General features: G+C 44.0%; 1 protein-coding gene across 7 annotated transcripts in view; it reads left to right on the top strand.

Moving 5' to 3' along the window:
* Window positions 1–685: 685 nt before the first annotated feature.
* The window catches only part of PTGR2 (prostaglandin reductase 2), a 249,852-nt gene continuing 227,014 nt past the window's right edge, over window positions 686–23,523 (top strand). For 2 of the 7 annotated variants that reach the window (XM_069208741.1, XM_069208737.1), the window contains exons 1-2: window positions 687–803; window positions 12,494–12,568. The gene's annotated coding sequence lies outside the window, so the exon portion shown is untranslated. Of the gene's footprint in view, window positions 804–1,034; window positions 1,310–12,493; window positions 12,569–23,523 lie in introns of those variants that run through there. The other 5 variants (XM_069208743.1, XM_069208738.1, XM_069208739.1 and 2 more) reach the window with 5 other exon arrangements.

Below are 23,523 nucleotides of genomic sequence, written 5' to 3'. Positions count from 1 at the left end.
GAATCTCACTGACGAAGGCGACATTGGGCTGAACTGAGGGGGGTAACGGGACGGCAGAGCAAAAGAAAGTAGGTTATATAAGTACATTAAATACTAAATATGCCTGAGACGGTCACCACCCTTTATCCTGCCGGGAACCAGGCCAGGCCTCATACATCAATCCACCACTCTGTCCGGGCCCACAAAAAAAATTGGAAACACTGTAGGAAGTCAAGAAAAACAGAGCTAGGATATCGCCAAGGCGGCTGTCAGTCGTAAACAGCACTTCAGTCAGTCGTCAGAGAGCCGACAGGACATACTGACAGGATTTAGACCATGACTCGACCATCAATCACTAAGTCAGCACTGCTTCCAACTGCCACTCCACTGTCATTCAGAACCGTGCGAGTCAGCGACTGGGCTTGCGGGCCCTCTAACGCCGTCACCACTCGCTTCACGTTTCAGAGCCTTGAAGTGCGCGACTCACCTCTGGTACTCAGCACCGAAAAATCCACCGAGTAAACTGCGCACCACCAACTATTTAAGACGAAAACAACGCGGGTAATGTTTATATAAAAGTCAGCGGCACGTGCGTACTCCACAGCCAATGAGAACAAAGGAAATCTGTCCCTCGGACTGTGATTGGCTAAAATGCGGCCAACGCACCAGTCCTAAGTCATAACCCTCTCATGGACTATTTACGGTGTACGTTCTATCATGAGGATAGGTTGTTCTATGACCCGGAAGTACTGACTTAAGGACAAATGTCAGTAAAAGATTAATAACGGGCGAAGGAGTTTGGGCTGAATTTGCGGACGGTCCGTGTAAGTATCGGACTGGTGGTCCTCTTACATGCCAAATGCCCCATGTGATGAGTGGCAATTTAAGGTCATCCTTGTACTTTCTATATAACCTTGATAATTGTGGGCTTACAGATTCAATCATACAAAGTTCTGGAGACCAGCAATTAAGACAACCTAAATCAGTTGTGAACCTGGAAAATCTTTTTTAGCCAGCCGATATATAGCAGGTGGTGAGCGGTGTCAGAAAGGGGATGCAGTCGTAAGGGGCTACCAAACTTGACAACATTTTAGAACATGAGAGCGGAACATTAACACCAAAATAAACTAGAGACTGTATTTTCCCCGTTGATCTGTGTCGTAGCAGAGAAGCTTTTAGACGGGACACAGCTCTAATAAAGCCATTTTGGCTTGTAAAACAAGGAGTCACCCGCCTAAAGCGGCTTTGTTGGCATATATGGGCTAAATTCACGCGTCACCTCTGCATTTTTACATATTACTTAAAAGACATCTGAGGCAAGGAAACTAAGGTTGGTAAATACATTTTTGTGTACTTAATTGATCATATACATATTGCGTTTTAAGATAATTTAGGAGTAAATACGCTTTTTACAGAGTTTTGTGAATGCCAGCAAATGGCAGGGCACAATAGCTGCAATCTTAATCTGGTGGTTTATGCGTTTTTTCAAAAGATCTGTGTACGCTATCCGGCCACAATACATGTTCATCATTAAACAGCTTAGTTTGAAGAATGCCCTTGCTTCAGTTCATATCCTGTAAGTGGAGGCCAATGGATTGCATTTCATGTAAGATATTAAAGTCAGTTAGTGTTTTTGACTCAGACATCATTATGTTACAGACAGATTCCAAGTTACAGTCCTGGTAAAATAGGTTGTCGAGTTATCCACCCACTTCAAATAGCTCTGTTCAACCTGCAACTCGTACTTTTCAAACATTGTTTTTCTGTAGTTCATTATTTTAAGGTTGTTTAAAATGGGTTAAAATGGTTAGTACTAAACACGTCATTAAGTCCCAAAAAAGTGACGTCTGTTGTCTGATGTATAAACGATTATTAGCACATTTATTGAGAGCATATATTCAAGAACACATCCCAAGGAGTCCTGAGAAAGTTGAACATATTTTATTATTTCTGGTTATATCTTAGCAGTTTGTGAAGTGTCACTCCAAGTGATGATTTGCTTCCTCTAGTGGGTTGCTAGGTATGGCAGTCACTTGTGAGGATGAACATGTGTTCCCTTATGACCTCCAACAGCTCCCGTGCAGGACACTGCCTGGACAAAACTATTTGTCCAGGAAATGAGGCATTATATAGTTTGTTTTGCTGCAAGATAAACTATAGTCCTCCTGCAGCGTTCCTCAACAAAGCAAAAAGAATGTGCCCCTGGGGCACAGTCAAGATTAGAGATGCTGGAAAATATTTTTTTGTCTGGTTCCCACTGTATTATAGGAATGTTCTAAAGGTGTCAACATAACATAATGCTACTGGGCATGTGCATGAGTGGCAATTTTTCCTAACAAGGTGTGTTAAGAAAAACATCTTAAAGCAAAAGCTTCCTCCACAACACATGTGCCCAGTGTTGCTTATGTCGGAGAATTAGCTAATTTTCTTTTTTCAGTGGTGCAGCAGTTGGAGATAGGGTTTCCACCTGACCGGTTTTCTACCTGCTCAACCGGTATTTTGATGTCCTGGCCAGTACAAAATAAGAAAATCACCTAAAGCCAGTATTTTTAGCCCTTATCTATACAAACTTCAAACAGCAAATATAAATAGAAAACAATTTTTTATGTGCTATTTCTGTGTTAATAATCCATGACTAATAATTAAAGTATCCAAAGACAGAAAAGTGATGTTAGAAATGAATACGTACGATTTTGTTTAAAGTCCTATTTAGTATCATGTCTAGGCCATTGCAGACTCTGAAAACAACAAATGGCTGGTATTTTTCCCTTGGAAAGGTTGTAACCCTAATTGGAGACCTCGTTCCTACACATGCCACTTTGAAAGACCAAGGAATAACAAAGGCAATGGCACTGTGTCATTTGTTTAGGATAAAGGCAATTAAATGACGTGAAAAAAAACCAGATTAAAATTCAAGGCCCTGTAACTTAGAAGTGGGATGGAATCCGATTCCACACTGACTGCCTTTTCACTAGTTTTTAGGACGGACAATGCTTTTGGCAAAAGTAGATTTTTGGGGGATTTTATAAAAATGATCAGTGGTAGACTGCATTGCAGTCTGTCACAAGGTCATCACTGCAATGTGTTTACATGTTTTCTAAGATGTCTTTGACTATCGAAAGGTGTTGATATTATTGCCAAGAAAATAATATTATGGCAAGTGCATAGCATGAGCATGTTTTTATTAACTAGATCATAATTAGTGATTTGCCATACATCCTATGACTGTATGGAGTCCCCAGCCATTATGTTATTAGGGTTTCATATAAATTATCATACTTAGATTGTATGGCCTATGAGTGCCAGTGAAAATGTGACCTTGTGAATTGTCCCATTTGATCGTCGGGTTCTGGGGCATCCACTACTTCTATCTTCCACCAGAAAGTTGTGTGCAGATATCTGTCTGCTGTGCTTCTGTCGCTCTTAAGTTGAATGTTTGTTTTCTAGAGATTTTCTGTTCCTGAATCTTACATGTCTAAAAGTGATGTGTTCCTGTCTTTTAATTGTCACTGCCCAGTGACATTGTCTGACGTTTTGGGAGTTATATCAGTGGGTGGGTTCTGTGGGGTGGATCTTGAGACATTTTAGCAACTCTTGCTTGGGTGGTGATGTGCGTGTCGTTTGTTATCATGGATTGGTTTGTTGTGAGCAACTTTGACCCTAGGTATTGTATTGCACTAACCTTTGGCCTTGTATGCGTTCTTCCCCTCTGGTAATAATCATCGGCCACTTTGAGGAGGGACTTGTATGGCCCCTGCTGGATCTTCACTAATTGACTATATGCTTTCTAATTATGATACTTTCGGTTAGTTTTTCAGAGAGTAAGTTATATGATAATATGCTAAGCGATTATTCAGTTGCAAGCGTACTGACAATAGCTATACCGCAACAAAAGACCTCTGAATGAAATCAGAGTTTGGGTCAAGTAGATATTGAGAACTCACGTAGAGACCTTTATTGGAATTTAAAACATATAATATCTCGGTGACATATTAACTCCTTGTGTAGGATGGTTAAAAAAAAGACGAGAGCGCTATTAATATGAAATGCTGGAAAAGTTTGTTAAAACTTGAGTCTAGAATAGGCCAGCAAAGCCATTTCAAAAAGAAGAAAAATAACAGATGTCAAGACAAAATAGATTCTTTACTCACAAGTGAAATTGATGGCCTAATTCCCAGCGTACCAGTATTACTTAGATAAAGCTATAATACCCATGAAGAAGAAACAAACTAGACATGGGGGGCTCATTTAGAAAATGAAAAGAGATCTAAAAACACGATTTGAAAAGAAAACAGCTGTCAAAGAAATGAATACTACATAATATTGACAAATGAAAATAAGGATGCGTGCTATCAGTGAAACATTTTGTACCCTCAATAATGCAACAAGACTGGAGAGAATATATTTTCAGTTTGTATGCAACTAATAATTTAGAGGTGTATGATGGTTGGTCTCTGGATCTGAACTCTTCACTTGACTCGTCCTTGGTTATTCTACCAACAGATGGCATTCAGGAGCAATGGAGCTTGACAAAATTGCAATAACAATGCTTAAAAAATCCAGAGCCAACACTGACAGAGAATCCTTTAATACCGTTAGAGATTTTTCCAACCCCGCCGCTGCCACCAACAACATCAACCCATCACAGAACCTCTCAGATGTTTTTTCTACAGCAGTATACTCAAGATCTATAGCAACTGTAAACCCCAACCCTTTATAGAAGCCCGCATCAGACAGCTACCACTCTCCACAAACTTAACACACCTACTCACGGAGTGGAACCCCTCACAACAGAAGTAACTGACAAAATCATGAAAACTATCCACTCTAGAACACCCACCGACCCTTGCCCACACCACATCTACAACCTGGGAAGAACCCCGATCAGCAACTTCCTCATCTCCATCATCAACACGTCTATCCACAGCAGAATATTCCCCAGACAACTGGAAAAACACCAAAGTCAGAACCCTCTTAAAGAAACCATCAGTTGACATGGAAAAACTCAGCAACTACAGACCCATCTCTCTCTCCTGCCTTTCCCGTCCAAGGTCATGGAGAAAGCAATCAACATGTAACTCTCCACCCACCTCGAACAGAACCACCTCCTAGATATCACTCAGTTGGGATTCCGCAATAACCACAGAATGGGCACCGCCCTCATAGCAGTTACTAAAAACAATAGGACCATCATGGATAGAGGGGAAACTGCCACCAACATCCTCCTCAACTGCTCAGCGGCATTCAACACCATATTACACACCACCCTAATCTCAAGACTCCACAACTCCGAAATTCGAAGCCCTGCCATAAGACAGATCACCTCCTTCATCTCCAACAAACCCACAGATTTAGACCCCCCCCACCCCTTCTCCCCCATACGCTTCTGAACCCAAACAGCTCATCTTCCCTCAGCCCGAACCCCTTCAACATCTACATGATGCCCCTCGCACTCATCATCAGAGCCAACATGGTGTCCTTTGTCGATGACACCCAGCCTATCCTCTCCCTCACGACAAAAACAAAACTACCAGGACTTATTTCACAACCTATATGATCCACATGACAAACTGGATAGAGGAGAACTGCCTGAATCTCAACACGGACAAGACAGAAATCCTGATTTTCATAAACAAGAGCTCCCCATTGGACTCCACCCGGTAGCCAGCAGAACTAAGACTCACAAGCCCATCTACACGTAAAAGATGACTTGAAAATCACTCTTCAAATAAAGGAGGAGTCAGTCATGGGGAAATCTCCAGAATGCATTTATAATCTGCTGCAGCAGAGATCTCTGAACATTCCTTTCACAGAGTCTCAGTCAGTTTACCAACTTCTCAGTTTATATATCTTCATAACCACATAAGAAATAATGAAAAACAATGAACTCAACAGAAAATTCTCAAAGAAATAAAGGTCATTGAAAGAGTGCAGCTGTTGAAAGGAGGTTCTCAGATAGTTTGCCACTTATTGTTGCCAACAATTGATTAATTTCCTCCCTTACTCATCATTTCTGGAAAAAATGTCTTGCAAGGCTATTATCACCAACCATGTCATCAGGATAGAGAGTTAAAACACCTGTGTCTAATCTCATGAGAACGGCTACACAACATTAACAATGTTAAGGATTCTCTGAACTGTTATAACAGCGTATGAAGCTAAGTAAAAGATAAGCATTTATTTGATGATCTCTGAACCACAAAGAGAGCATTCTCTAATTAAATAATTTCTTTAATCAGGTAGTCCAACTGACATCATCCATGAACCCAGGCATGCTCGAATACATTGGTAAACATGTTTTTGCATAGGACAGCAGAACAGAAATCGAAAAAAGGCTTCCTCAATTCTCCCCTTTGAATGCCCTTTTGATACGGGCATTCACTCTGCTTCTATTTTCATCATTTGCATAATTTCATGCTGATCAGAGTTTGTTTGAGACACATTGTTTTACTTATATTTACATGAGGCTTTGGGATGCAAGCTGAATACGTACAAGTACTGCATTTATAAGAATACATATTTTGTTACTAATATCGCCAAGCAAATGAATAACTCTGTTAACAACCATGAACCCCAGAACCCGAACAGAGACCCGAAGTCATACCATAGGGTTCTCTCAATTAAATTATGGACCTCTGTTCCAATGTGATGTAAGGTTTTTTATGCTCGCATAAACATTGGCTGCATTATCATGGATACACATGGATTCAGTATGAGTACTTTTGCACACACACCCTTTTCCGCGAGAACTATATCGGGGGCCGCACAATTCTGAAGGGCAACAATATGTTTGGCTGCTAATTCAATGGTTAAATTACTCAATGCAGATGTTGTCTCACTTATTGTTGCCACCAACAGACAGCCCATTCTCTTGATCTTACAAGAAGTAAGCATTATTCCTAATGGGGGTATCATTCTTTTTCCAAAGTCTCTAGCTATCTGTGCAGATGTGTCCACCTGAGAACCCTCCCTTTTTCCCCTTGCATGATGTTGTATCACCAGGTACTTAATGTAATGTGTCTTGGAGTGGTGTTTTATTTTAAGGAAAACCAGTTCCACATACCACATAACACGATCCAGACAAGTCCTAGGGCAACCACTTATAGGCATTTTCCCACATATAAAATATCCCTGTTACCCTGTATACATGGGAAAAATGTATCTAGATGTGTTGGCCGTGTCAAATGAAATATTACAGGTGCTATGGCCTTTTTACTACACAATGGGACCAACACTGCTATCCGTGGATAATGTCAGGTGTTGGGTCTTTTCATATTAGATGACCTATTGTAGAGCATACAAATACATCTTTTGTGTTTCCAAGGGTTTCACTCACCTCATATAGGTAATTAAATTCAAAAGGAATTCTGTTATTCCCATTTGTCAGTTTGTCTCATGTTTCTGCGAAAATATTTCTTACTAGTATCTGTTATAGGTCATATCTTTTAGGTTAGCTGCCTCTGCTTTTTACTCTGGACATTTTCTTTAGTTAATAACGTGTCTAATACACTGCCATGTAGGCCAAGACAGGAGGCATTGGAAGGCAAAGAGATGTGCATAAGTATGCCCTTCCGAGCTGTAGCTGGTAATTTCAGACATAGCCAACAGTTAGTAGAATTAATTTCTTTATGGTATATATTCATGATTTGCACTGCTACATTATCTCTATATTCTTCATGATGATGTTAATGCAAATCTGTTGGCAGAGCAACAGTTATTGCAGATTATATTTCCTACTCACCAATAGGGGACCATAGTTTCGTATATTACTATTTCAAGAAAAAGGGCTAACCAAAGCAAAGCTAGAAGAAATATAGCAAGAAAAGGGAAACTCTGTTGTCTCTTCTTGAGCTCCCCTGGATGTCTCTCCATTGTTGTTTCCTCGTGTTCAATATTGACAACACTCTTGGTTCTAGATTGTACTTCCAGTCGTCACAATCTTCACAGTCACAACGCCTCCAGAGGTTTCTGGGTCGGGTGAGGCTCTGAGCCCAGTCTTTCAAGACTGTTGGTTGGAATCCGAAGAATGTCTTATTAGTCTAAGATGCACGTAGTGTCTAGGCCTTCCATGCGCTATGTCTGTTCTTTACATATCAGTGCAGGTTCTCTCTTCACATGACTAGCATGTATTAATTTTTTATGTCCCTTGCATTTCACTGCAGTGCTAGTAGTTAGCAGTACTTGAGTGGGGCCTTTCTACCTCTGGTGAAAGCAGTTGTGCTGGAATTTCTTGGTGAACACCCAGTCTATGGGCTGAAGACTGTGTCCTTAAGGCTTGGATGATGCGGACAGGGCGTCTTTCACCTGCTTGTACAAAAGATTCTGGCTTTTACTCAGGGCAATGCAGTAACATCCGTGTTGCACCACCAGTGTGGACAGCTTTTCCTTGGTGAGCACCCACATGGTGCCATCAATCTGCCAGTCACAATCTCAAGAAGGCTCAGTTTAGTGGGGGCATCTGGCGTACTGCGCATGCCTTGAAGTGTTATGGGTACTGCATCTACCCTAGTCAACTCAGTCTCTGCACACCACACTCGCTGCCTGAGGGTGGTACACACAATGGAACTTGTGCTTTGTAGCCAGGGCCTTGCATACCCACCCCACCACTTTATTCAAAAGTGTGGACCATCATCTGATAAAATCCTGTTTGGGACCCCAAATCTTGGGATTAGTTCCTTCAGCAAACATTTAGCCACTGGCTGCACATCATTCTTCTTCATAGCAAAAGCCTCTATCTAGCCAAAAAACATACTGACCACAACCAGTGCATACTGTACCCTCCTTTTGCCGTTCAGTCTTTTCTTTCTCCATTGCATTCTGTTGTAATAAACGGGGATCCATATTTATGTTACATTCTGCTTGTGAGTTTTGTTCAGACTGAGCCACATACATAGTACTTTGTTCTCCTAAAGCAGTAGTTTTACAGTTTGATCAGCAAAATGATTACCCTTACTCACATCATCGGTCACTTTCTGATGGGCAGCACATTTACTTATTGCTAAAGTTTTAGGTGATGGCAGTGGATTGAAGATGTGCACAATCAAGGTGCCATGTTTTTTTTTCACCACTATAAGTCAGAATTCCTTTCTCTTCCCAAAGCCTACCAAAATCGTGCGTAACCCCAAAGGTATTTTGGCTGTCATTATAAATGTTTACTGTCAAATTAGCACTCAGTTCACATGCTTGGGTGAGAGCTGCTATTTCTGCTTCTTGAACTGACATTTGTGCTATTTGTGTAATCTCCAACTGTTTTTAATGTGGTTATAGCATACGCTGCTGTGGTCTCACCCGTTGGTAGTTCAAAACATGATTCTTCCACTCATAAATCTCCAACCCTTCAAATAAAGCTCTGATTTTTGCCTGTTGTTCTTTCACCAAAATGCAATCATGTCACTCTGTCATTTGATCTCTCCCAGGCAAATGAATCAACGTGGCTGGGTTCAAAGAAATAGAATAATTAAGTAATATTGTTGGCTGACAATAGAATCAGTTTATACCCAGTCAGTCTGGCATTGGGCAAGTGTTGTGAACATGTTTTTATTTAATAATGTATTGACAGATAAAGAAATGTACACATTTCATATATATATCCAAAAATCAAGTTCTCACTTGGTTCTACCGAGACTCCCGCTGCTGCTCTCAGACATTTGAGAAGTGCTGTAGCTGCAGGGTCTAATATTGCATGCAAATATGCACAAGCTCTCCTAAGGCCCGTGTTCCTTTGTGAGGACTGTAAGGACACATCCTTCTTACACATGTGTAGAAAGGTAAACTTTTTAGCATATTCTGGAAGCCCTAATGCTGGAGTCTCACAGAGAGCCTTCTCAATAGTTTGGAACTTTCATTGTGTACCTGCATCCAGGGAACAGTATCAGTGACATTCTTATGTGTCAGGTCTTGTAAACGTTTGGAAATGAGTGAAAATTCGGTATCCTTTGCCTGAAATATCCTGCCATACTTAAGAATGAACATACTTCATTTTGTGTTTGTGGGAACAGATTGTTGCATTATTGCACAGAAGTGTTTGGGGTAGTATTCTCCTTTAAAACAACATTCAATATCCTTCTCACATCAGATCTGTCTAAAGTCCAAACATAAACTGTTAAATTATTTCGTACAATATCAGGTAAACAATCCAAAACACCAGATTACATTTCAGTATGATGTACACATTTGAGGTATGAATTGTTATTCATAACTGTGTTCAAAGAAACCACCAATCCGGTGCACATTTGGTAACAGCATTCATCTTCTTCAATAAATCAAGACCCAATAGATTAAAAGTACTTTTTTGCCAGAAAACACAAATGAATGCTTATCCGTAATTGGATCAATGGTAAACATTACAAGTTGACTAACCGGGTTTATAATGGCAACATTTGAAATCTCCACAGAAGTGTTTGTCATCCCCAAGAGGGGTAAGTGGGGAAGAGTATTAGCTGAAACTGTGTTATAAGTGGCAACAGTGTCTATAAAGAACTTAACACCTTGACCATAAACCTCTCCTTGTGTATACGGAGCCTTCTAATCAGCTGACAATGCAGGTGTCATGACTGTTACTTCCCCTTGGGGCACACCTGTGCATCATTGTAATCCTCACCTCAAGTGTCTTGGCAAAGGGCCTACAGTTCTGAAGGTATAAGTACGGAAAACATTATCCAGGTCCTTCCAGATTATCTTAGCTAATTTCAGTATCTGTTCTGTCTTGGAATACCATGTGTCAGGGCTTTCTCATAAATTAGGAAAATCATTAGTAAGAGTACATAAGTCTGTCTTGGTCCATGGGATATAAACATAATGAAGCTTTTCCGTTGCTGTTCCTGGGACTCAAAGGAACAGCTTTATGAGGGGTAGCATTTACCCAGTGGACGCCAGTGTCAGGCTCTTAATCTATCAGTGGATCAGGCGTGTTTGTAGAAGCCCCATCCCCAGGCAGTGAGTTGTTTGTAACAGTCTGACCTGTAACATGTCTGATTTTGCATCTTCAATCTGTATTCCCTCTGTTGCTCTTACTTTCATTTATCCCTTGTTCCATTCATCTGCCTGATCCTTCCATTCCCGTCGGAATAAACTGGTAAGCATGTTCTTGCACAGGAGACTAGAACAGAAATCAAAAGGCTATCTCATGCAGACCACACAAGAAACCTTGGAATCATCCTAGACAATAAACTCAAAATGACCAAGCAGATAAATACAGTGTTTCCTCATATTAAGAACGGTCCGGAAGATCTTCAAGTGGCTCCCCATGCACACAGGATGAACAGTCCACCAGGTGCAACCTAGACATACCCGCAGCGCTCATATTACCCCACATCCCAGAGAGCTCCCCTGGTTACCCATACAGAAACTATGCCATTTCAAGCTACTCACTCATGCCTACAAGGCCCTAAGCAACGACAGACCTGCATTTCTCAACAACTGTCTTCACTTCTACGAGCCTTCCAGACCACTACCCTCACATCTCTCTTCCTCACATGAGTTCCCTGCATCCACAAAAGCTGTTCTGGTAGACTGTCTTTCTCCTACATTGCTATTAAGCCTGGAATGACCCCCCACAACACATAAGGACGTTCCCGACCCCTTCTAGACGTTTACAGGCAGCTAAAGACCTGGCTGTTCGACCAGGAGTTCCAGGAGGCATACACTCCTGTTTAGCTTCTGGATATGCTCAAAAGTGATTAGGTGCACTCTACAAATCAAAATAATATAACAAAAAGAACCCCTGTTTATGGGGTAAACTGCTGGGCCCTCTACTTCTAAATTGCCTTAAATTGGAGATTATACCAAGCTCATGGCTGGGAGCATAATACTTCTCTAATTTAAAAAGGTCCATAAACATTACCACTGCATTATAGACAAATAGTACTCTTAGATTATTTGGAGAAGATTTTTGATAAGAGCATTTCAGAGCATTTTTGATTTGGGTAATTGAGAAAGATATTATTCTCTGTGAACTGTTGGGATTCAAACCTAACTGCTCAGCACTCGATAATAAAATCAAAGACGGGGCCACCGAAATCACGTGGGAGGGAAGGACCAACTTATCTGGAAGGGTTGTCTAAATTTTGTGGTAAGAAAAGGCAAATTATGCAGAGTAATGTGGCACATTTTGTGATGGTATTAATTCATTGTTTTGTAGCTTTTACAGTATCTGTGCAAAGATTTTACTCTATGAGTACTATTTTAACAACTAAATACAACAATAAGCATCTGAAAGATAACCAGTCAATCTTTGCAAAGGGCCTTCCACAGTGCGGGAAAATATGTCACTTCGTTTTAGTAACTTTTTATGTGTTTGACCTAGATACAAATTTGCTTTTTTAAACCAAAATCTCCAGATTATGTATCAAATGCTAGATTATGTGGCAAATGCGGCAAATCCATAATTGTATGAAAAATGCCACAGCTGGAGAATCACATAATTGCAGTGGCGCTTGTCAAAGATAATATAGCCATGATCATGTTTGACCTACAGGGCAACTGGTTAACATGGTTTTTAATGATTTCTCAACAGCTTTCAATCAAGTTTATAGATCTGTTCTTTGGAAAACATTGGCTGCACATGAGACAAACTTTGTGTTCCTTAAAGGTAATGATTTCCATACATTTTTCTACATATTGTACTGTTCTAATTGAGCAGGTAGTGGGGTTTCTACTATCTATAAAGAGTACAAATTTCTCCCTCGCCTTCAAACGCTGCTTTTACATACTTGAACATATGAAGGTAATGTGCTTTTGTTTCACCCCACCCCACCTTTTGCAGCACAGCTTAGATAAAATGCTTCATTTTGAGGCCAATCATTTTTTAAAGATTAACATACCAAAGAGTAAGATTGTTGTTTTTAACAGCAATAAGGCAACTCTCCCCTATAATTTGCCATCAAAAGATTTGAATGTGAGAATACCCACCACAGTTTACAGAGAGTATTCTCTCATGATCTAATTGCCACAGTAATCAGCAGAGTGGCAGGACCCTTGCTTATGGAGTTGGGGAGGGGGTATAGCTTAATCCTATAAATCAGTTGAGAGAATACATTTTAAGCATTTTATTGAATTGTACGAGGCTTAAATACTACTAAGCTTCTTTATGAAGTAGAATATATACACTTTGAGGTGTCACTTATTCTCCCGGAAATATGAGGGAAAAAATTAACCTCAGTGTTCTCTTTGGGGCCCTAAAGTCTAATTCAGGCATTATGGGCCTCATTACGAGTTTGGCGGAGGGATTACTCTGTCAAAAACGTGACGATACCCCGTCCACCGTATTACAAGTTCCATTATATCCTATGGAACTTGTAACATGGTTGATGGGATATCCGTCACATTTGTGATAAGTAATCCCCTCCGCCAAACTCATAATGAGGCCCTTTGTCTTGAATTTGGACTGTCAAATGCATTTTCTCTTGCTGTAGCTTCAGTGATCCTAGCGAATTATTATCTTATGTACTCTAGGAGGAACCAAATGAGTGGACTTTTGAAAAGAAAAACTTTTCTATTGCCATGGGAAATACATTGTCTTAAGCAAGAATTTTAACTGTGCACTACAGATTTTCAAAATGTCCAAGGGGTATTTGCAGGGCTGGTCCGTCACTCCGTTGGAACTGGTCCTGAAAAGTGCAATACCTGAAATGATTTATGAAATGGATGGCTGTTGTACAAAATTGAAATAGCATAAAATGATATCAGATAATTCTCTAATGTGTAGAATGCAACGTTATTTAGATTTTTTGTGGAACATAAGATATGAAGAGTTAGATTTTTGGGCAGAGCAGGAAGACTACAGGAGCTTGGGAGTTTTAGCCTATGTCCAATTGTTGTATTTCTTCTCCGTTGTTGAGTTTCAAGATCTTAAAAATGAGTTGTATGACTGTTCTGTTTTAAGGGTACAGTGAGCATGTTATTATATCCTTTATTTTTGAAGCATGAGTTAAAATCGACTGAAGTCCAAGCCCTACTGATGTCTCCCCCTAATAAACGTACCTGCTACAGCATTTGTACATTTATTTGACCTTCATTAATATGTAATATTTTCTCTTGGGTTTTGTTGAAGAGGTCTATATGAATAAAATTGACTTGTGTGTGATCAAAACCCATGTTATTCGTATTATTATTGCCTAACGTATTATACTAGGTGCCCTGCTGACTATGAAATCACTACCTGACCCTCTTCCACTTACCCCAGGTCTCCATTATCTCTAAAACACACAGACACAGACACAGACACAGACACACACACACACACACACACACACATACACAGACACACACACACTCTCCCTCACTCTCTCTCTCACTCCCTTTGTTTCTGCCCTCTCTCTCTCTATGCCCTATCTCTTCTCTGTTCCCTATATTTCTTTCTTCCCTATCTCTTTTCTCCCCCCCCCAAAAGGACCAGACTCACAGCCTTCCTGGAAAACACCACTCTCCCTCTATACAGCCTTTTGTTGCTATCCAACCTCCCCTTCCATTCCAGCTACACCAAAGGAGATACAAACAGACTGACTCCTCACAGATGGACTCAGCTACTTCCATTCTTGATTCACATGAGTATGAAGTGATTATGTACCTCATACTTCATTACAACCAATTACTTACCAGAGCACAAATCCCTATTCTGCTTCATAAAATTAATTGCTTGATCTTGGACTGAATCTGCACGAGGTGATACAAAATCTGCAAGCCACTCTCTCCATCTCCCTCTACCACGTGTGCTCTACTCCCAGGGACTGTTCTCCTAAACCTAGTTACAATTCATACGACAGTGCTTGGGACCATTATGGCTGCAGACTGACGGTGTGACTGTGGCGGCTTCACCACGATCATAATGGGGCGGTCGGACTGCCCTTTCTGCAGAGGGCTGACCGCCATCGTGAGTGTGGCGGTCTTGAGACCACCACACTCGTAATGAGGGCCTGTATGTTGAATTGACTACCCCCAATTGGTATAAGCTGATTTCCTTATGAGTCCCTAGTATATAGTACGAAAGGTACCTACGGTATGTAAGACAGTGCCCCCCCCCCAGGGCTGCAGCACTGGATGTGCCATCTTTTGGGGACAAAGTACAAAATGATTCCCAGCCTGCCACTGCAGCCTGAAGAACAGGTTTAAAATGCTTGTTCGACTTTGGCATTTAAACCAAAGCCCCTACTCCCCTTAACAATATATGTAATTCTTCCATAAGGAAGGCCTATGAATCCCCGAGACAGGGAGCTATATATTATTAAGTAGGACATATGCTTTTAATCTGTCCTGGTGGCAACACTTCCAAATTGTAATTTTTCTCTGGAAAAGTTAGTGATCCCATTGGCTTACAAGTTACCGGCTGACCCCCTCTGCCCGAGTAACTTCTGAATGGGACTGCTAAAATGGGTACTTCAAGGTATCAAATTAATAGTGGCACTAAACTCGACTGATGCCCAAGGCAAATTAAATATCACTTCTAAGGAAAGGCAACTTTTATAAAGTTGCCACTCTGTGGCCCAGTTTTTCCAGTGACCTCACACAGTTGCTGGCCACCAGACAGCTTTCTGCCCTCTTGGCGAGTAACGCGAATGACTGTCAGGCTTAGGAACAATGGTAGCCCGCTATGGAGGGAGGTGTCACCTCACTCATGTAGGAAGCCACTCAGGGTGTTGGCCCAAAAAGCGAGCTTCAAAGGCAAAGCTGCCTTTGGGCAAATGGTGATAACAATCCTAAAAGGTTGCCCTTTAGTTCAGGTAGGATGGTGGTGGGACCAGTGAGGGTAGAACAGTGCCCAAAACGGTGTTCTTATGGGTGTGTATCCCACAGGTACCCACATCTCTAGGGTGGGCTACCAAGCTCCTAACATCCAAGGAAGAGTTCAGACATTTTGGTAGTGGGCAGAATAATGCACGCTGGGGTTGCTAGATGCCAGACATAGCCACAAGTTGTCAAAAGGTGAGGAGGGATCCTGGTAACCCCTTAGCTAGTAACCATATCATCCTCCCAGGACACCTTCTAGGCATAAATATGACACCTCTGGTACACTGAAGTTTAGGTCACTACGGAACCTGGAGAAAGGAATGAAGGACTGCCCTGCTGACCTCTCGACCTGACAAAGAGAGGCTGTACTGTCCGCTGGACAGAACCTGCCACACCTTGGGCTAGGGAAGAGAGGATTGTGCCTGTGTTTCCTGGCTTGAGGGAAAGTCACTCCCATGTCCCAGACCAAAGAAGTGACTCCATGGGTCTGTCAGCTGGCCTCCTGAAACCAGCACCAGGGCAATCAAAGCTGAAGTAGGCCAAGTAAGTAGCCACTTCTGCAGAATCGCTGCTGAAGGCCACTGGGTGCCCCAAGAGACTGATCCTCGACTATTAAAAGTTGCACCCAAGTCTGCTGGATTTGGGTGTGTGGTCCGAATCCTGATTGGTTGCCCAAGAGGTACCAACCAAAGGATACCACTGGACCCCCTGTGACCGGGGACTGGTAGTCCATCAGCAGTTGGCCTTCTACTGCCACAAAGAGGACTTCAGGGGAACCCAACCTCTGTGGCCAAAGTTGCCCCACCTGACCCTCGGACTGTGGAGTAACTGCAAGGATATCCTTGTCGACCACACTGCACCCAGAACATCCTTTAGTTTTTTAAAGTTTTTTAATAAATCTTTTTATTAAACAACACTCCACATACAGTGGATACAGTAGCTAAGTTTTATAGCAATCAACTTTTATCCATTTTGACCAAAACAAGTTATGGATAGGTCTCATATGGCTATGAATAACACTTGCACCCACATAATACGTAATTACTGAAGATCTCTCCTCCTCTCCCTCACACCTGCCACCCCCCATTTCAGCATCAATGAAAGGACCCACTAAGAGCATCCTCCATCTCCTGCATCTTCAGCATTCGGACCACTCCATTAAAATGTATGATGGCTGTGGTGTAAAGTTAAGAACAGGTCTGGAGAACTCTTTGGTGACCAGGTAACTGTCCAAATACTCCTTAGTGCCCCCCCTAACCTTCTCCCAGCCAGATTTGGTCTCCCTAGTCAGACTGGAGTAGCTGAACACAACGCTTTCAGTTTCCAAACTTTACGATTACCAATGCTTATTTGCGACTGTGACTAAAAGAACTGAGATGGATATGTTCTTTCAAAAGCTAGATCTCCGGAACCCTCTGATAGAGTTTATCTTGGTCTCTAAAAATGTATAAAAAATGTAATCTATATCTATAAATAGGTGTTGGATTTCTGTTGTTTTGTGTGACTTTCGTAATTCGTTGTTTGGTGCTTCTAAATGCTTTAAACTATTTCATTTGTTTAAGCCTTGCTGTTGAGCTAACGTTTTGCAAACGGGCCTGACTGGACTCAAGACTGTTTTTGTGAGTGTGTTACACAGTAAGGTCACACAATCATACAATGTAATGCACCCAAATCTTCACAATAACAACTTGGCAGAAATGCTAGGAGGCAGCCATCAATACAATATTACCCAGATCGTCACGTTAAGTATACATTGATTTTTCCTACCTCATGTTTGCAACACACATGGGAAACTGTGCTTATTTCATGGCTACTCCTGTCATCTGTTATATACACATGTGGCCATTTCCATGACGTAGGTGTGTAAAAGGGTTTATCAATTTGCCATTTCGTATTGTTATATAATAGGTGAACAACAGCCTTACATATGGCATCTGAGTGTAACCATCATGATAAGTGTCCATCTTTTATAACTTTCAGACATGCTACAGATGACCCCTATAGGGGTTGCTCATTCCCACATCCTTGAGCCCGCTTGATTACTCTTAGTCTTTGAGAGTGCGATTAGTGGGCTTCTTTTTACATTTTTCTTAATAAACCTGCTGCCGTCGGATGATCCATGAACACGTGTTTTGCCATCCATCTTGAACTTTAATCTAGCTAGCCATGTCATGGAGTATGGGATGTCCAATGTTTGCAATTTCTTAATAGTCAGACACTTGTGGTGCGCCTCTTGGACAGATTGCATGAGGTCCAGATCTAGGAATATCCTGGAGCCATCATAAGTTAAGTTGTGCTTCACTGATGGCCAGCTGTAATATTTTGTTGCGATCTTGATAACAGAAGAGTTGACTATGACATGGCGGGGCAACTGGGATGGACCTTGGGCCAGCAAGTGAGGCGCTCTCTCAACCAAGTACATTTGTGGCAGATTTGTGTGCCCAAATATCTCAGTTATCATGTTTTCTATGTAATCTTCTATTTTACTCATCACTGTCAACTCCAGTTTGCCAATTATACGAGACTTACATCGCTGAAATCTGGCCCCCAAATCCTTATTCCATAACTTGTTTCATTGTAGTTTGCCAGGCATCTCTTTAGGTACTAAGACACCTTGACCATGTCATGCTCTGCACTATCAGTGCGAGTACTTTGGTTATCCAAATGGTCTTTGACCCCATCCATTCAGTGTGTGAGAGTGTCTATTTTACCATCCATGGAGGCCAGATTCTCTTTCATATCTAACAGAATTGTGTGACTGTCTTTATCCTGGGCTGTATTCTTCACTGGAGTGGACTGTCCATCATCCGTCCCACTTTCTTGTGTGTGGAACACCTTTTTGGAGTCAAACATCAGCCTGGGTTACCTGTTTGATATCGATCATCATTTGAGCTTTATGTCGGCAGCAAGTACCATAAAAGCAATGCAAATACACACATAGGATCACGATTCACAATACAACATATAAAATTTGGATAAAATACTTAAAAAGCCTTTACATTGCCAAGGCCCAGGGCATATAAGTCAAACACTGAGTTATTCTATCAAAAATACAAATGGCTGGATTTACTTGAATTTCATAAGCCTATAGCGTAAATAATTGACTATACTTATGTTCTAAATCAAACAAATAACACATAAAACTTTGACAAGTAGATTTGAATTCCTGGAACCTAGATATTCTCCTCTCATATTGCAAAGAGGTCTATTTAGGTACAAATATATAATCACAAATTTAAAATAACAATACTAAATCAATTAAAAAAAAACAGTCTCTATCCATAAGTAGATATTGTATCAGTACATGAGACTTGCTCTGATATGCCATATTGCCGCTAAAAACTTTGCCACAGCGCACACCACCGGCCCATGGGTGCTAGTACTACAAATCCTACGGGCCGAGTGGCGATCCCTAATGCCCATGGAGTTACAGAGAGGTCTTATCCAACGGGCCCTCTGCTTTTTATATGCAGGGCAGTGAAATAAAAGATGACTGATTGATTCTCTATTGTTGCACCCCAACGGGCAGAAATCTGTTAGACTAACAGATAGATTCCATCTAGAGGTAAGATCACGCACTGGTAAAGATCCTAATCTGAATCTTATAAAGAGTGCACATGCCACAGGATGTGAAATAATATCAAGAAAGTGCTCAAACTCATAATGACACTTAAATGATAAAAAACTGTCCGTCACGCTACCCGGCGGAACAGCTGCTAGAGTTGATGTTTGTACACTCTCCCAGTAAGCATCCTTCAAAATCTGCAAGGCATTTTTTGGAAGATGCAAAGGATCCGCCCCGTAAGAGCCCAATCCAAGTTTGAGGAAACTTCTTTTTACATACTGCCACCATGGGATTTTCTCAACCTGGGGGTCTCTCAAGAGCACTCCGAACCATGTCCTATAAGGATCTAAAGCTGTTGTGGACCAGATCCAAATCCAATATTGTAGCAGTCTCAGAGCAGCAATGTCTATAATAGAATACAAAGTTAGGTCCATCCGAATAGGCATGGGAGGAGAGCTCAAGGGAACCTTTAACAGGGCTTTGATAAAAAGGGACTCTGCTCTTTCCATATCGTTAAGTTTGCCATAACCTCACAACTCGGTGCCATACAAAGCACCCGCTCTAGCCTGCATTTTATAAATATCCAGTGCAGGTGTGATGGGGAAGGTAGGCGTTCCAGCAGCAAATCCCAGAATACCCCCTGATTTTTGTTTAAGGGACATAGTACACTTTGTCAGGTGTGAAGGCCATTTATGGGAGTTTCTAATCTTATTCCCAAATAGTCAAAAGCAGTAACACGTTCTAGGGCCTTGCCATCCAGCATTAAGCTTTTCTTTGCTCTAAATTTTGGGTCACCAAATACCATGCATTTGGTTTTGGAGCTGTTTATTTGTAGGTCGTAGGCCCTGCAGAAACCCGAAAATGTCTCCAGAAGCCTAGATAATCCAGAGGCAGTCTAGGATAAAAGCAGGGTGTCATCAGCAAACAACACACACGGGTGGTCATTACAACCCTGGCGGTCGGTGCTAAAGCGGCGGGAAGACCGCCAACAGGCCAGCGATAAAAATGTTGCAATTACGACCGTGGCGGAAACCGCCAACAAAGACAGCCACTTTAACACGGCGGTACAAACAAACAGCGCGGCGGTCACCACCAACAGACAGGCAGAGGACAAAGTACCTCCCACAGAATCACAACCTACCAATCCGCCACCTTTTCTGGGGCGGATTCACCACGGATAAAAACACAGTGAAAACGCTCACCTCTACACACCCCACGAGGAATCAGGACACCATGGAGCCGGAACACCAAATTCTCCCTGCGATAGTCTTACTGCACCTCTACAAGGAGCACGAACGCTGGCGGCGAAGACCACGGTGAGTACTGCACCTACGACACGAGGGGGAGGGAAAAAACAGGCACACACATGCAACACCCCCACCCCCACCTTCACCCACGACAACACACACACACTAATACATATTGATACATCACAGTTACACCCCCCAACCCCAACCCCCTCACCCCCACCCCCGGAAGAATGCAAAGACAAAAGAGAATGAGTGTAACCATTGTAATATATTAAAATCAAGTAGGCAAAAATATATATACACCATTCACAAAATATACACTAAGCATAGTAGTCCAGGTAGTGCTCCAATTAAGTCCGTGGAACACTGGGCCCACACGGTATGGGCGAGGCCCACACAAGATCCCCGACCATGACGGAGAGAACACTGCAGGGGCATCAGAGAGCAACTAAACAGGCACCTCAGGGGGAGGGAAAGTGGGGGCACCTCAGCCGGTTGAGTGCACGACGCCAAATCCACGAGAGGGCCACATGCCCACTGTTCCATCCTAGGGAGTGCAAAGCCACAGTCTCTCAAGTCTCTACAGTGGGTGGGTTGCCCACTGTTCAATCCTGGGGAGTGCAAAGCCACAGTCTCTCAAGTCTCTACAGTGGGTGGTTTGCCCACTGTTCAATCCTGGGGAGTGCAAAGCCACAGTCTCTCAAGTCTCTACAGTGGGTGGGTTGCCCACTGTTCAATCCTGGGGATTGCAAAGCCACAGTCTCTCAAGTCTCTACAGTGGGTGGTTTGCCCACTGTTCAATCCTGGGGAGTGCAAAGCCACAGTCTCTCAAGTCTCTACAGTGGGTGGGTTGCCCACTGTTCAATCCTGGGGAGTGCAAAGCCACAGTCTCTCAAATGAATGGATCTCTCCACTGGTTCTGGAGGGGGCATGGTCCCCAGAGTGCTTCATCCTGCTAAGGATAGAGGTAGTGGATGGATCTCTCCACTGGTTCTGTAGGGGGCATGGTGCCCAGAGTGCTTCATCCTGCTAAGGACAGAGGTAGTGGATGGCTCTCTCCACTGGTTCTGGAGGGGGCATGGTGCCCTGAGTGCTTCATTCTGCCCGTGACGGACTCAATAGCGTCAGCGCCCTTGGCGCTCATGGGCCAGCGTTACCTGAGACAGCAGTGCCCTGTTCAGCGGTGCTTGAGACGGCGGTGCCCTGTTCAGCGGTGCTTGAGACGGCGGTGCCCTGTTCAGCGGTGCTTGAGACGGCGGTGCCCTGTTCAGCGGTGCTTGGAGCGGCGGGCTCCTTTGCAGTGACTCAGCTGCTGGCGGTCCTTCATGGCCCAGCGGGGCCTGTGCTGGCGGTCCTCTCTGTCCCAGCGGGGCCTGTGCTGGCCGTCCTCTCTGTCCCGGCGGGGCGTGTGCTGGCGGTCCTCTCTGTCCCAGCGGGGATGACGGCTGTGGCCTCCTGGGCAGCTGGGCTGGTGCTGGCGATGGCCTCCTGGGCAGCTGGGCTGGTGCTGGCGGTGGCCTTCTGGGCAGCTGGGCTGGTGGTGGCGGTGGCCTCCTGGGCAGCTGGGCTGGTGGTGGCGGTGGCCTCCTGGGCAGCTGAGCTGGTGGTGGCGGTGGCCTCCTGGGCAGCTGAGGTGGTGGTGGCGGTGGCCTCCTGGGCAGCAGGGCTGGTGGCGGTGGCCTCCTGGGCAGCTGGGCTGGTGGTGGCGGTGGCCTCCTGGGCAGCTGAGCTGGTGGTGGCGGTGGCCTCCTGGGCAGCAGGGCTGGTGGCGGTGACCTCCTGGGCAGCTGGGCTGGTGCTGGCGGTGGCCTCCTGGGCAGCTGGGCTGGTGGTGGCGGTGGCCTCCTGGGCAGCTCGGCTGGTGGTGGCGGTGGCCTCCTGGGCAGCTGGGCTGGTGGTGGCGGTGGCCTCCTGGGCAGCAGGGCTGGTTCTGGCGGTGGCCTCCTGGGCAGCGGGGATGATGGCGTTCTTCTCCGCCGTGCTGCTCTTCCCAGACTTGCTGAGTTTCTTGTGCCCCTTCCCCACCTTGGAAGGTGTTGCAGCTGACTCCAAACTCCCACCGGGACCCCTGGGAGCGGCTTTGGTGGCTGGAGTCTTCCCCCTCTCCCGCCGGGTACTGGCCAACGTCTGATGCTTGACAGGTGGTGAACTGTCTGTGCTGTGGCTCCGTGCCACACTGGCTGCCCTGGTGGCCGGTGCACTCCAGATTCCGGTGACTACAGGCACCACTGGTCTCGGAGATGTTGTGGCTGAGGTGCTAGTTCGGGACCTAGGAGACGGACGGGGTGGGGGAGGTGTGGGAAAGCGGTCAAGGTTGGACAGGAAAAGTTTTTTGGAGACACTGGGAAGGGTAGCTGGAGGGGGTTTGGGAGTGGAGGAAGAGGTTGTGGTTGTAGGAGGTGTTTGTTTGCTGACTTTGGGTGAAGGTGCCTGCGCTGGAGGCTGTTGTGAGGTGGATGGCTGTTGGGTGGGTGTGTGCCTGCGTTTGTGTATTTTGGGAGGGGGCGTCACAGACACACTGGGAGAGGACACAGGGGATGTGTGAATGGTAGTGGGGGTGGTGACTGCACATGAGCGGGGTGTGGTGGTGGGTGTGCTGGTGATGGTAGTAGTGGCTGTAGAGGTAGTGCATGCAGGTGTGAGTGTAGACGAGACTGGGAGTGAGGAGGGCGACAAGGAGGAGGGGGACACAGTGGAGGCAGTGGATGTTGGTGTGTCTGCATGTGTCTGATGCTTGCGTGAGTGCCTGTGGGATGTGTGGTGCCTATGTTTGCCTGAGCTTCCCTTGTGTGTTGACATGTGTGCATGCTGGTCTAGAGGTGTGCTTGGGATAGGCTGGGGTACAGGGGATTGGGTCTGGGTGGAGGAAGTTGGAGGGGGGAGGCTAGACACAGGGACAATGGCTGCCATTAGTGCTGAGGCCAGAGTCTGAAAAGCTCGCTGAGGGGCCATCTGACCAGAATGAATGCCCTCCAGGAATGCATTTGTTTGTTGCAACTGCCTTTC

Source organism: Pleurodeles waltl, chromosome 9 (genome assembly GCF_031143425.1).
Source record: "Pleurodeles waltl isolate 20211129_DDA chromosome 9, aPleWal1.hap1.20221129, whole genome shotgun sequence".
Taxonomy (NCBI): domain Eukaryota; kingdom Metazoa; phylum Chordata; class Amphibia; order Caudata; family Salamandridae; genus Pleurodeles; species Pleurodeles waltl.
This window is presented reverse-complemented; position numbering and strand designations above follow the sequence as displayed.